The 13,237-nt window shown below is 44.6% G+C and overlaps 1 long non-coding RNA gene across 2 annotated transcripts in view; it reads right to left on the bottom strand.

The window, feature by feature from the left end:
* Nucleotides 1–1,793: 1,793 nt before the first annotated feature.
* LOC311444793 overlaps nucleotides 1,794–13,237 on the bottom strand; it is a 49,074-nt gene continuing 37,630 nt past the window's right edge. The window contains exons 2-8 of one of the 2 annotated variants that reach the window (XR_014698072.1): nucleotides 10,626–10,851; nucleotides 9,606–9,712; nucleotides 8,166–8,293; nucleotides 7,899–8,036; nucleotides 6,954–7,047; nucleotides 2,342–2,526; nucleotides 1,794–2,231 (exon numbers count right to left, since the gene is read on the bottom strand). This is a non-coding gene — a long non-coding RNA (uncharacterized lncRNA). The remainder of the gene's footprint in view (nucleotides 2,232–2,341; nucleotides 2,527–6,953; nucleotides 7,048–7,898; nucleotides 8,037–8,165; nucleotides 8,294–9,605; nucleotides 9,713–10,625; nucleotides 10,852–13,237) is intronic. The other variant, XR_014698073.1, reaches the window with a different exon arrangement.

Below are 13,237 nucleotides of genomic sequence, written 5' to 3'. Positions count from 1 at the left end.
AGAAAGTTCTGGTAATTTTCGTATTACAGACGCCAGATCCCTCAGCCTCCTCTGTGTCAAGTTTCTTCTCTGCTCAGGAAGCCGGGTGCTAGCCTTGCTATTTCTGCCGATTCCCTCTGCCACAGCCCCTGCAGCAGCTGCATCCCCTCCTTGGTGCTGCTGGCGCTGGGGCTGGTGGCCCCGTGCCCGCGGAGCCTCGGCTCTTGCGGTGCCTCCAGCTCTGTGCCGGTCACCCCCACGTGCACACACACGCACAGCCTGGCACACAGACATTTGGAACAGCCTGGGCAACACCAGCTCCTGCAGTGGAGTTACCTTCCATTAAAGCTCTTGTTGTATTTCAGAGTTCCCCAGTTATTTCAGGCCTTTCCTAGAAAGCGAAAACCTCACTCCCCTTCTCCCTGAGTCTTCCTACTGTCTCCCCACAAGGAAACAAAATGTGATGCTGCATTAAATCGGACTGGAGATCTACAAAGTAGGCTGCAGGTGTAAGAGAAGCAAGAAATAACTCTCCTGCTCTAGTGTAGTTTCAGAGCTGCTGTGTTCTTGAGAGGAGAAGGGAATTTGATTAATATTACAACCAAGAAAGTTTGATATATCTATCAGCAAAAGGCAAAAGTGATTGGTTGTGAATGATGTCCACAGTAAGGAGCACTGAGATTTTAGTGATTTGAGTGTTGCATATCTTCAGTATTTCAAGAAAGTTTTAATTTTGCAGTACAGATTTCCTATCACATCCATCTGAAATAGTGTGTGGCAGGAGATGAAGTGCCTGTGCATGAGAATACTTGTGGAAAGGGTCTTCCCTGCATTATTGGGTTGTTTGGCAGAGATACTAAATTTTAAGCTGAAATAAAATCAGATCCCATCCCTTTAACGAAATTCTTTCAGCCTCCAATAACAGCGTGAGTCGCTCTCTCATACTTCAAGCCCTTGAACTGGAACAAAGCACTCTCTCTTGATCTACTTTCTCCCACTCCTCCTTGCCAGCCTCTGCTTTTTTTAGTGTACTGAGGCATTAACCCCATGCAGATTTGCTGCTTTACATGTCCCAGCAGTGAAGAGAAATGAAATGCACGCTAACAGAGAAATAAGATCCAGTTAAAGCAAAAGTCTGCAAGAGGATTGGGCTTTTTTGTATTCAAAGAGAGAGACGGACCCTCCCCCCCCCCCCTTATAATAACTTAGTATGGGTCAGACCACATTAATGGATTGGTAAGTGCTGGAAGTCCCCAGAATATGCTAAGCTTTTACGCTGAGATGGAAAATAGCTGTTTGTGTTTAATGTCAAACAGTTGGACATGCCTGCTGCAGAATACAGGCTTTGTTCCCTCTGATGCCAGACTGGCTAGTTCAAACTCTGAAATATTTTGCCATAGAATATTTTTAGTTATGTAACCATACTAATGAGAACTAAACTAAAATAATTCTTTTCAAGGCCATTCTGGTATTCAGACAGAAGCACAAAAAGAAGTCATACCATTTCAAAGCCACATTATGGTTCAAAAAAGTTATTGGAAAAGTGCTCCCAGAGCATTTGTCTTGTCTCTGAGGCTGTAGAGAACACCATCTCCAGCTGTGGAGCCATTAGCACCATGCCACAAGCTATGCACAAGAGCCATAAGGAGCTTGTTCAGGTTCTTTCCTGAGCAAAACAGTAAAGGCAGAGCAACGGCCAGATCTTCTCCTGCTCGGGTGGCAGCTATGACCAGGATTGGAATCCCTTGCTGCAGGGACTGGCCATGATCTCAGCTTCCTCTCACATCAAGGATGACTTATTTAGAAGGGTCAGTGGTCATTTCTCTGCAGATTATTCATGGAAGCTTCCCAGCTCCACATATAAACTCCTTCCCATTGCTTTGGCATTTCAATCCCATGTGCAATATTCTTTCTTTCTGGGTTTTTCTCAAAACTGATGAGTTAACATGCTTTAGCACCTAATCAGTGTATATCTTCTACAGCCAATTCCCAATCCTGATTAGCTCACCTTACAGCTAACACACAGCTCATCACCCTTTCCAAAACATCTTAACTTAGTCACTTTCCATGAGGCAATCACTTATTATTTTTCTTGTTTTAAGTCTCAAGACTCCATCCTCTATTTTGCTTTTGACAGTAAACCATACGAGAAATAGAAGATGCCAATATTTTTCAGAGGACCCCACACTTCTTTCACACCTGGAAACAAGCCATTAGCTCAGTTCCGCTCCCCTAAATATATATTCATGGACCTGTAAGTGAATACATGCTAATTTCTCAAGCCTTGGGCATATCCACCTACATGATAGAAGGCATGACACGGTAGCACTAAGCTCAATACCCAGTTCAGGTATTCACACACCTCCGGTGCTTGCAGCTACAGTGGTGGGGTGCCAAGGGTTGGCTCCTGGGGCTCTGGCCACACTGCCTGGCTCTCCTGGGAACACCCCAGCACCACGTTCCCTTGCCCAGCTCCCTCCACTGAACATCCTCCAGGGACAAGGCTGGGTGAGGCGACTTGAAAACCTGTGTTGAAGTCCATGAGACCTGCGATTAGTTTCAAGAAAACAACAGTTCAATGGCAAAATGCATGTCCTTTTGCTTCGTGTTTTAAAACACAAAGTTTATACACTGTCAGATACGCATTCTGCAGTACAAGAAGTGCACATGCATAACACCTTTTTTGGAACATTAAAATGAAAAAAGAAACAGGAAGCTCAATAAACTCCAGTTAAAGTGAAAGAAGGGTAAATGGGAAGGAAGAACACCAGTTTGGCAAGTTTGTGTGAATTTCCAAGACACTTTGACTCCTGTGAACTTATCCATCAGTAGTGAAACAAACAGCTACTGCCCGCGAGCCCAGCAAAGAAGTCCTTGAGCCAATTATTCCAAAAGTCAGCAGTTTTTCATTTTTCATATTCAAATCATAAAAAAAGCATGCAGACTAACTGTTTAAATTAATTATTCAGATCTACTGACGCGCAAAGTCAATATATATTATACAGCAGCAATTTCTGACATAGAAACAACAGTGCAATTCTCTGCTGTTGATATTGGCTCTGGCTGAAAACTACCAAGTACAAAACAGTCATGAGCATTTGTTTGAATACATGCTATAAATTTCCTCCACTGCTGTGGGTGACACCCTATACTTGCTCTCAGCGAGTACTCCTATTAGCACATTTCTGTTTGGAAAAGTATGCAGAGCAGAAACTTTGCTCGGTGACTCTGTTTGTGCAAACGCTGTGCTAGTTCGCCTTGTCGTCCCGAAAACCCCTTCCAGCCCCTGGCCGCCAGCAGGCAGCTGTAATGCCACGCGAGGGGTGGCCCCTGCCTGGCACCAAGGGGACAAAGCCCTTCCCAGTGCCTGCATTGCCCACCCCAGCGAGTACCCACATCTGCTTCTGGACAAGCAGCTCCCTAGAGGCATCAGGCTCCTTCAGTAATTTATAATTTAATTTTAACAAAGCATAATATTTCTCAGTCTTCACAATGTGCCTTTTTTTTTTTTTTCCTATTTCTTTGAGGTCTCCTCCCTTACAAACCCCCCAGCAGAGCTCGCCAGGAGAAAGCCACACAGAGGAAAGCAGATAAAGGGTGCAGCAGCACCATGGCTTGCAGTCACCTTCCCAGCTTTGCCTTGTGCTATCTAACAAAGCACAACAATTCACGTCACCGACGATTTTCTCTCTGCCTGGACCAAAGACCTTCCTGGCTCCTCCTTGCCTAACCTAGCAGTTTTCCATTGATGCCTGGTTCATCCAGTTTAACCTTCTCTCACCTTTCCCCTCAGTGCCCATACACCGTAACGGGGGTGTTGCCACCCCGCACAGCGCGCCGGGGGGACACGGGCACCCTCGCTGAGACCCACGTCCTGCCTGAGCCAGAGCTGCAGGGATGTGCAGGAGCATTACAAGGTTTGGATCCCCTGGGTTTATTTTAGGCCATTAAATTAAATTTGGCTGGCATTGCAGCCAGCCGGGTGGCTGCCAGCTGTGACCCCCCAGCTCTGCCAGTGCTGTCCCAGCTCCCAGTGGGATGTCGCACGCCACTGCACTGCTACGAGCACCTCGCCTCTGTGTTCAGTTGTGCATTTCAAACTCTCAAAAGCATGTGGCAAAAATAAGGTGAACAAACTCATGTATATGTCCTTTCCCCAAGGATTCGTGGCTTAATTGCTTACAAGCATTTGCTTATCCAGTGAGTGAAGTAATTAACTACCAAGCGAATCATGTCAGGCAATGCATGGTCAATTACCCACCAGTTTAGAAGAAAAGTAGTTATGTACTGAAGTAAGCTAATTAAAATTCTTGCTGTTTTGCTTCTCAGATACTTAGATCACAGTTAAACAGCATCATTAGCTAATTAAAATCAGAACCAAATGAAATCAAAGTCTGACATGTCTTAAATACATACTGCTTCTTTTAGTAAAGTTAGATGAGTAGCCCAACAAAACGTTGCTTTGGAAATTATTTACATTTCTCTAAAATGAAAGTACATCACACAGTAAGGGTTTTCTGGCACAGACATGTTTCATAACTTCAGTATTATGAGCACTCACGGGAAATCTGGAGGGGCTGGCTGTTACAGCTCAGGGTAGCTGACAGATTTACCTTGTGTGCTTCTAGTTATGTATTTCACAGCAAAGACAAGGAACTACGAAGCATTCAAAATCTATAGCACTCAGCAATGACATTTTACACATTCCAGTAGGTTCTCAGCAGCCACTTTCCCTGTGAAACCTGACCGTACAAAGCCAGCGCTGCAAAATGCTGAGCGGGTCTCCCCTGCAACATGTGCAGAGCCTCACCTCCAGAATGTGAATAGTGGCTTTGTTTTCATCAGGTTTTAAGCAAGAAGCAAGGAGAAGTTGACAGCAGGCTGTTAATGCATGCCTTGCCAAAAGGTCATATTCAGTGTGATAGCACAAGTTTTGCAGACACTTGTCGTCTTTAGCGTCGCCCACAGAAAAAATCCTAAATTTAAATGCTAAGCAGTACTTACAAGGAAGTTATAAATTCAGACTCCCACTCTGACACAGTTTAAGGCTGGCTAATGCTCAGTTTCCTATGATTTCAAGCTAAAACTTTGCCTGATTTCTCCTGCTCGTATATCACTTCTCTCCTTAAGTGCACGAGAGTGGCTTTGCTGCACAGAAAACAAGCGATTCTCCACAACAACTATCATGCAACAAATATTTGCAGTTTGAAAGCTGTCTCTGCTTTCACATGCCCATCAGATTACTATAAATCATTAGGAAGTTCATTGATCGCTGACAGCAGGGTGCACACGAGAACCAGGGAGCTCGCTGTGCTGTGGGACCCGTGGTCCCCTGTGGGGTGGGGGCATGGAGCAGCCGGGGGCTTGCTGCGAGGCTCCTGGCAAGGCCCTAGATGCTGCTCAGGGTTTTGCACTGGGGCTTTGGCACATTTGGCGGGCTAGAGATGGGTTGGTGGCTCCAGGCACTACCAAAGTGCAGTAATAAGTCACCGTCCTCATGACCGCATGGTGAACTCTGCAGAGATGATTTAATCGGGCTCAGCTATCTGCACAGCCTCCTCTCTCCTGCTCCGCGAGGTTTGCTCTTGTTCTTGGAGGGTTGTTTTTTTCACTTGTTCAGGCAAAGCCAACAAGTTTGCAGAGTTGCTGCAGAGATGCTGCGAGAGATTTGCAGAAGTGGAAATGCAGCGAGAGCCACTGGACACGGGGCTCCAGCTCTGGTCACCCTGCGTGCTCGGTGCAGAGCTGCCTCACTCCGGCTGTTTCTGAGCCTGGTGCCTCTGGACCGCTTCCAATAATGAGCTCAACTCTTTGTACGAATGACCTGCGCCTTATTAGTAAGCAGCGCTGTGTCGCTAGGGGATGCAGGCTGCATAAGATGTCACCTTGGAGTGGCACCTCGAAGTGGCAGAGGCACCATGTGCATGGGGTATGGCTACTCCTCTCCTGATGCCTCAAGGTACAGAAGGATTTTTAAAGTCTATTTCTAAAGAAAAAAAATGCCTGTGCTTACAAACAGTCCGTTCAGCAGGAGCACAGAGAGCACAGTGTTTAGTGCTGGTATCAGAATTTTCTCAGAGTTCTTTGGGTATTTCCTCTCCAGCCGGCACAGACCAGTTGGCTAATGCGAACACATGCTAAAAATCGGACTGGGCTGGGAAATTCCAGGCAAAGTGCTTTCACACACTTGCCATAATCTTACACATCCCCTTGGCAAACAGACAGACATTTTTCAGCACATCTTTCACATATCTGTTTACTTTAATTAGTGACTATATGTATTCCTGGCCATATCTGAAAGCAGGAATTAAGACGTAATCCCTCAATAAAGAGAAGTCAGCAACTCTGCGACTCACAGGTTCTCCACCTCTCGCACCACTCTGCATCTGCTCCTGCACCGCACACGGAGCCTGCTGCTGGGGCAGACGTGGTGCAGAGCTGAGCCCGAGCAGGGTTTGCTCCAGCCCAAGAGCTGGATCCAGCAGCGATTTGTTTCAGTTTGCCCTTACTCCACTTGGCTGCTTTTCCCAGCGCGACACGGCATGCACTGCCCTCCACTGTAATCTCTAACGTAAATGTGCTGATTTGCGATAGGTATAAAATGACTGTCTGCTTTCAAAGCCCTCAAGAACTATTTGTTTTTCAGGAAAAAGTAAATACTTGAAAGCTGATACTGTTAAATTCTACACTGCAGGACTGCTTCAGAAGTCTAATCATTTATTTGTTTCATTTTAGCAGCCACTAAAATAAAATCTAGCCACTAAAACTTTGAAATGACCTTAACCAATCTTCTCAAAATCTTATAATCCCTTAATCTGATGAAGCATTTTGGCCTCTGAACACTGGAGGGATCAGTGCATGAACTGCATTTGTGATAATTACACCTCAAACTCTCACAGAAAGCAAAAAATCTGAAAATGGCATTTTTAGTCTAAACTTTTTTGTGTGTAGTAAAAAAAAACAAACTAGCCTACCTTTATTTCTGAGGTAACAACTGGTTTTCCTGGATTTTCTTTTCAGCTTGTTGTGCATTAGGCATTACTGCCTGCTGTGCCACTTCCCACATCGCTTGAAATGCAAAAATAACAAGGACATTGTTTTAAATTCTTCATTAAATATTACTTTTAGAAATGTTGCACATATTCATGACTTATCTCTTTTCACTGATGGCAGGGAGCCAACATTTTTATTTCCTGGTAAACACTACCGCCCATTACTGGCTTTTAAATCATTCTTTCTTAATAGAGAGCTTGATTTTGTGAACAGCTGGTAAGACATCAATAGCAGGACGTCTTTTCAAGGCTTCTGTAGATTTTTTTAATCAACTTTGACCAATGACTTTGATACCTGTACCAGAAGCAATACAATGGATTTATAAAAGCCACTATCCAACCTGCATGAAGAAAAAAATCCAGTAACGTCTTTGGCAAATTAACTTTACCAGCCTGAGAAACAGAAGCCCACAGCTGGGAAATGGGTTTACTTTGTATTTGCTCTTTAAAAGGTCCCAGTGACTGCATCCCCAGAGGGAGAAGCCCCTGGCCCAGCACAGCGCAGCGCTGCCTGGCCCCGTGGGGCAGCCGCGACCCCACAGCCGCCTGGGGAGCGCCGAGCTGCAGAGGGCAATGCTGATTATTCCCATCACCGCGTGGTTTTTTTCCTGCAGCGTTCTTCCACCACAAGTGAAAAGTGAATCTGCACATATTTGAGAATAAAATCATTTCTGTAAGTTCTGGTCAGCCAGAACGGACATGGCCAGGCGTGGGAGCGCAATGCACCTTCTGCTCACAGCGTGGTTTGCCAGCAGGCCTAAGTGGCTCTTCCATGACAGCAGGGCTATTGTGCAAGCTGCTCAGCCACCAGTGTAAGGCTTGAAAAGATCCCTTGCGGATTCTGCAAAGAAATGATTGTTGCCTCACCTCAAATGCAGTGGATTTTATTCCAGGCTCTGTGATGGATTTGCAGAGCAACTTCAGGCAAGGCACTCCACTGCACTGTGTTGCGGCAGCTCCCATCACAAACACCATACCCACATTTATTAGTCACTTTGCCACCTCCTAAGGAAAAACAAAACAAAACAACAACAAACATTATAAAATTCAGGCATTACCAATTCTAAACCCCAGCAAATAACAATTTCCATGGCAGTCCACCTGCAGCACTGCTCTATGAAGGCGCTGACTCACCAACTCAACTTCTCCCTTGTTTTGCTTCTCGTTATCTCACCGTTCAACAATAATCAGCTGGAAGCTCCAATTTCCATTCTAAATTGAGAGGGTGAGCCGGGGCTCACTAGACCATTTCTGTCAGCAAGCTGTAAAAGTAAGAAAGAGGCTTGTAATCTGTGTCTCCACAATTCACCTATGGTAATTAGAGAAATGCACCAAGTGAAAATAAGCAAGGTCACTTGGCTAAGACATACATGGTACAAACAACCAGCATAGTTTGACACAGTTCCAACTTCTGCAGTTGTGCTGGTCCTGTTCCTAGCCACAGAACAAGCTCTTACCAGTAGTTTTAATTATTTCTTATTTGTAATGTTTTACAACATTTATAATATCTATAGACTGGACCTTGGAGGAAATACTTTTCATTTGCTATCATCATGTTTGTGATGCCTAGACATGTTTTGAGACCACAGCCATTCTCACAAATTAATTTGCTGCTCCTGCAACTGTAAAGCTTCCTCTTGGGGAATAACGAGAGTGAACTAAAGAAAGAAGATCTGATTGATTACAGCTGCATTTTTATTACACTGCTTGGAGAACTAAATATACAGCTCCAGCAAAATGAAGGTGCACAAAGCCCCAAACTGCCAGATAAAATCTCACAAAGGGGCCTTTATGTTATTTTCACATTATGCTCTTGTTTGGAATACCTGTTTTCTGTTAAAAACATTTATTTTTTTTAATTCCCATCTGATATAACACACACCACATCTGGCAACAACCTGCTTGACCATGCCTGGTCATTCTCAGAGCAATTTTTCCCAGAAGCAGGAACGCTTTTTTCACAGCTACCAAATGAAGCAAGCAAGTTTCTGTGGTCACGGAAGCAGCTTGCCTACAGATTGTGGATCTTGTAATATTGCACCAAAGCTTAACTCTGTCTGAACAGTGGAGAAATTAGGGAGATCTTTCAGATTCCCTTTGTGAGAGCCTGAATTTTCCTTGACTAAGCTGAGCCCATCAGCAGCAGTTTCTATTCTCATTCCTAAAGCTTTCAGCACATACAGTAGGACTAGTACCAGTCCTACTCAATGTGTTGGATTTCCCTTGATGACACACGTGTCTATTATCCTGAGGAGCAAAAGTCTTGAGAAAAAAATCACTGTAAATTCAGTCCTCCTGGGACTCCTCTCTGGTCCTTGCTGGCTCCTCCTAGGGGAGGATGCCTTGGTTTCCAGCTGGGAAGCCCGTCTCAGCTGGGTAGGGCCTGCCATCCTCTCTGGGAAAGCCGTCAGACAAAGCCCTCTGCTCTTCCTTCATCATCCTTCAGGGACCTGCTGGAGAAGCCCACCTGACAGCAGCCCACTGTTCACCCCCCGAGCCCAGCCTCAAAGCCTCGGGGCAGCTGGAGCCCTACAGCCAGTCAGCCCCGCATTTAGGGATCTACATAATACGTACAGTCACATGGTGAGGGCACACGGACAAGGGCATTTAGGACATGAAAAAAGTGGACCTTGATTTGCTGGCAGAAATGAGTGGTGCAGGTGGCTTTTCCAGATCTCATGCTGGGGAAAAAAAAAAAAAAGGAGATAAAATTTTAATATAGCAGTATCCATAACTTTTATTGCTATGTCGAAATCAAAAGCACTTTAATGATAACACATATAGATAAAAGGTTTCTAGTGTAGACACTGCTTAAGGAACATAAGAGCTTAGAAAACTTTTTTCAGTAATGACTGACTCAATAATGTTTTGCAGGCGAATCTCAGATTATAAAATGAGAATGCGAGCCGTATAATAAAACCTCTCTACACGTGACAGTTATTGCATTTCAGGTTTTCCTTGTCATTTAGTGCCAAGAAGGACAAGAAATCTTGTTGCTGGACTCTGAAAACCCAAAGTCCCAAAATTCATTATTGGAGTCAACAATTCTCCTTCCTTTGAGCACTGTACACCATTGTTCATTTCTCCAGTCCCCACCTGGATTTAGTTAATGAAAGTCAAACTTTTTAGGAAATACCTCTTTAAATCAAAGAAACTGTTAAAGATGGTATTTAATTTTATTGCAAGCAGTCTGCTCTATTTGCTAAATTGAAAAGTATTTTCACCTGATACTTTGGAAATGAAATCATGACCTTTAATAACTCCATTTAGTCTAAATGAATAAATAGAGCTAGAAATGAATTGAAAGAGCCTTTCCAAGTGCTAACCAGAGTATATCCCATATATCTTGTAGTCATTAATAGCTGATGAATTCAGATAATAATGTCAGAGGACATCGTCAAGGTTGATGGACCCCAAACTTGTCCTTGTTTTGACAGTACTTCTATAGTAGAGGGCTCTCACAGGGAAAGCAATTACCCAAAAGAGATTGGTTAATAGTGGACTTCTTCAAGGCAATTTGGATGCATGGGCAATGGTAGATGGATATAATGGGATTTTTTTTCTTTTCTTTTAAGAGCACAAATTATGACTCACCCTAATTTTCAGTTCTGGTTATTTGCCAGTATTCATTGTCAACCAGTATTAGTACAGGCATTTATGACTCCCCACAGAGCCATGAACAATAGAACAGAGAAAACTCCTCCAAAGTTTTGTCATAAGTTGATGTTTGGTCTTCACTTTGTTAATCTTCTATCACCTAGGTCTTTCTGGACTCCTTTCCAAGGACTGTGGACAAGTTTCCCTTCCCACAAATGCAATCCTAAATAAAAAGGAAGTTCACAAAAATAAAATAAAATAAAATAAATAAAAAAACCAACACATTGCATGTTGACAGTGTCTTTTTTTTTTTTTTTTTTTTTTTTTTTTTTTTTTTTTTTTTCCCTAGGTACAAAGACCTAGGGATTCCTGAAAGAAGTGTGGCTGGTGACAGCAGTGGCTGTGCAACAGGGGTGTGGTGCAGTCCTTCTCATTTAATTTTTTTTTTGGTTTTACAAATGAACAATGCATATTTGTGTGAAAACAGTAGGCAGAAAGGAACAGGTAATGCTGCAGAAGGAGAGTAAAGCAGGAAAGAAGACAGAGTTAGCTAGAGCCAAGCACAAACATCTTGTGAGGCTGCAGGAGGAGTTACTGCCATGGCGTGCGATTTCTGCCACCTTCTGCAGCGCTGCAGCTGCAGGCGGCACCAGCGTTCATCAGTACGGCCAGACATCCAGCATCAGTGCTGATTTTCCACCGATCGCTTTGTTTCATTTGCAAAGCCACTGCAGCTACATGGGCTTGGCACTCAGATCTCCTGACGGCGCCAGGCAGGGCGAGGAGCAGCAGAGGCAGGAGCCGTGCGAGCAGCCATGCACACGCGTGTGCACAGCGGGGCAGAGCAGGAGGAGGCTGCAAGACACCTGCGCCAGTCAGGACAATTGCCTTCGGCTTGCCCTCGCTGTTCACTACATTAATTATTGTCTGAGACAGCCTCAGTATATTCACAGGGATTAAAGTGTTATCCCTGCAATTTACTGTTGGCATATGCATGCGGTGTGGCTGAAGTTCCTGATGACACTGGCAGTCTTTTGTTTTTTCTTGCATGGCTTGAACCCATTTATATTGTCCGTGTCTTTCTCCCTTTGACCAATGTTTCAATGCATTGTCACTAGGGTTATTTCTTTAAATGTTTAATACTATGCAAAAATAAATAAATGTCAGGTACTAAGGAAATCATTAATCAAGCATAATGAACACCACACAACTACAAAGATGAAGCTCAGATGACAACCTTAAGAGGACATGCTGACACCTCGGGTAAGATGAAATGCAAAATTTGGATGTTAGTAACAACTCACCTGAGTATATAGCTCAAACACTGTCTGCTAATCTGCCTTTCTGTATTTAGCAGAGTGACCTAACTTCACCCAAATATTCACATCCCATTAAATCTAGTAGGATTTAAGCATGTCCCCAAGTGCTTCACTGACTGCAGGCAGCTTATTCACATTTCTGAATGCAACTAGATACAAATTACATTATTAAATCAGGGGCTGTGATTGGAACATGGATTTTAAAAATAATTTGCATTAATCTAGAGAACCTTTACATTGAGAAAAAATATATTTGTTTTGTAGCCTTTTTAATATAAAGCCACTCCACAGGAGTTTTCAGGGAAGTAAGAACTGGGGCTATAACTCACTTAGAATCAGTATGGAAAAACAAAATGTATTGGACATGCGTATATGTTTTCTGTTTTATTCTCTACAAAATAATGTCTCACTTTGCTTGGAACAATCTCCACATTTGTCTTCCCAATGAGACAAAAAAACCTCAGTAAGGCAGGAGGAAAAAATGTATTTGTAGGCTTACTGAAGAACACCTAGGATGGAAATAAGAAACTGAATGAAAGGCACATCTGAGCAGAGGGGGCCCTGCCGTGTCGGGACTGGGGCGCTGTTTGTGCACAGGAGGTCAGCATGACCTGGGCCCGGCCATGCCCTGCTTCTCTGAGTCCCCGGGGTGGGATGGAGCGAGGAGAAATGGCCACGCTGCCCCACCACACCGTGCGACCTTCCAGAGGACCGCAGGCGGCCATCAGCAGGGCCCGCTGCCTGCTCGCTGCTGGCAGTGCCGAGAAGGGAAGGGTACACAAGGAAAGTACTGAAGTTCCTCGCTTTCACTTCAGTCACAAACGTCTATTATTTTGCTCCTATGTGGTGAGAAGAGAGAAGTCTCTAAGAAGAGTGTCATTTCTCTCCTGTCTCTCTCCTATTTGCAGGTGCAAACCCAAGGTGTGACGGCTACAGCAGGGCGCGAGGCGGGGGGCTGGTGGGGGCCGTGCCCTGCCCCGTGCTGCAGCCTCCCCGGTGCCCTGACACTAACACCACATCGGGCCTCCCCTACACACACTGGTACCCCAACAGCAACCAGTGACAAAAATACAGTGGGCATGCATTTCCAGCAGCAGAAGGCACTTTGCTGGTGAGAACAAACCCCTGCAGGCCCATTTGGGTGCAGGTTGCTCCAGGCCAGCCAGCCCCCTCTGAGCTGCCCAGCTCCCCTCTGGGTGCTTGTCTCTGTACCTGTTAGAGCAAACATACCAGAGAAATCACCAACACCTCCGGGGGATTATCCATGGCTCCTTTCAGAGACGATAATTC

This window comes from Aythya ferina, assembly GCF_964211825.1.
Source record: "Aythya ferina genome assembly, chromosome: 14".
NCBI lineage: Eukaryota > Metazoa > Chordata > Aves > Anseriformes > Anatidae > Aythya > Aythya ferina.
This window is presented reverse-complemented; position numbering and strand designations above follow the sequence as displayed.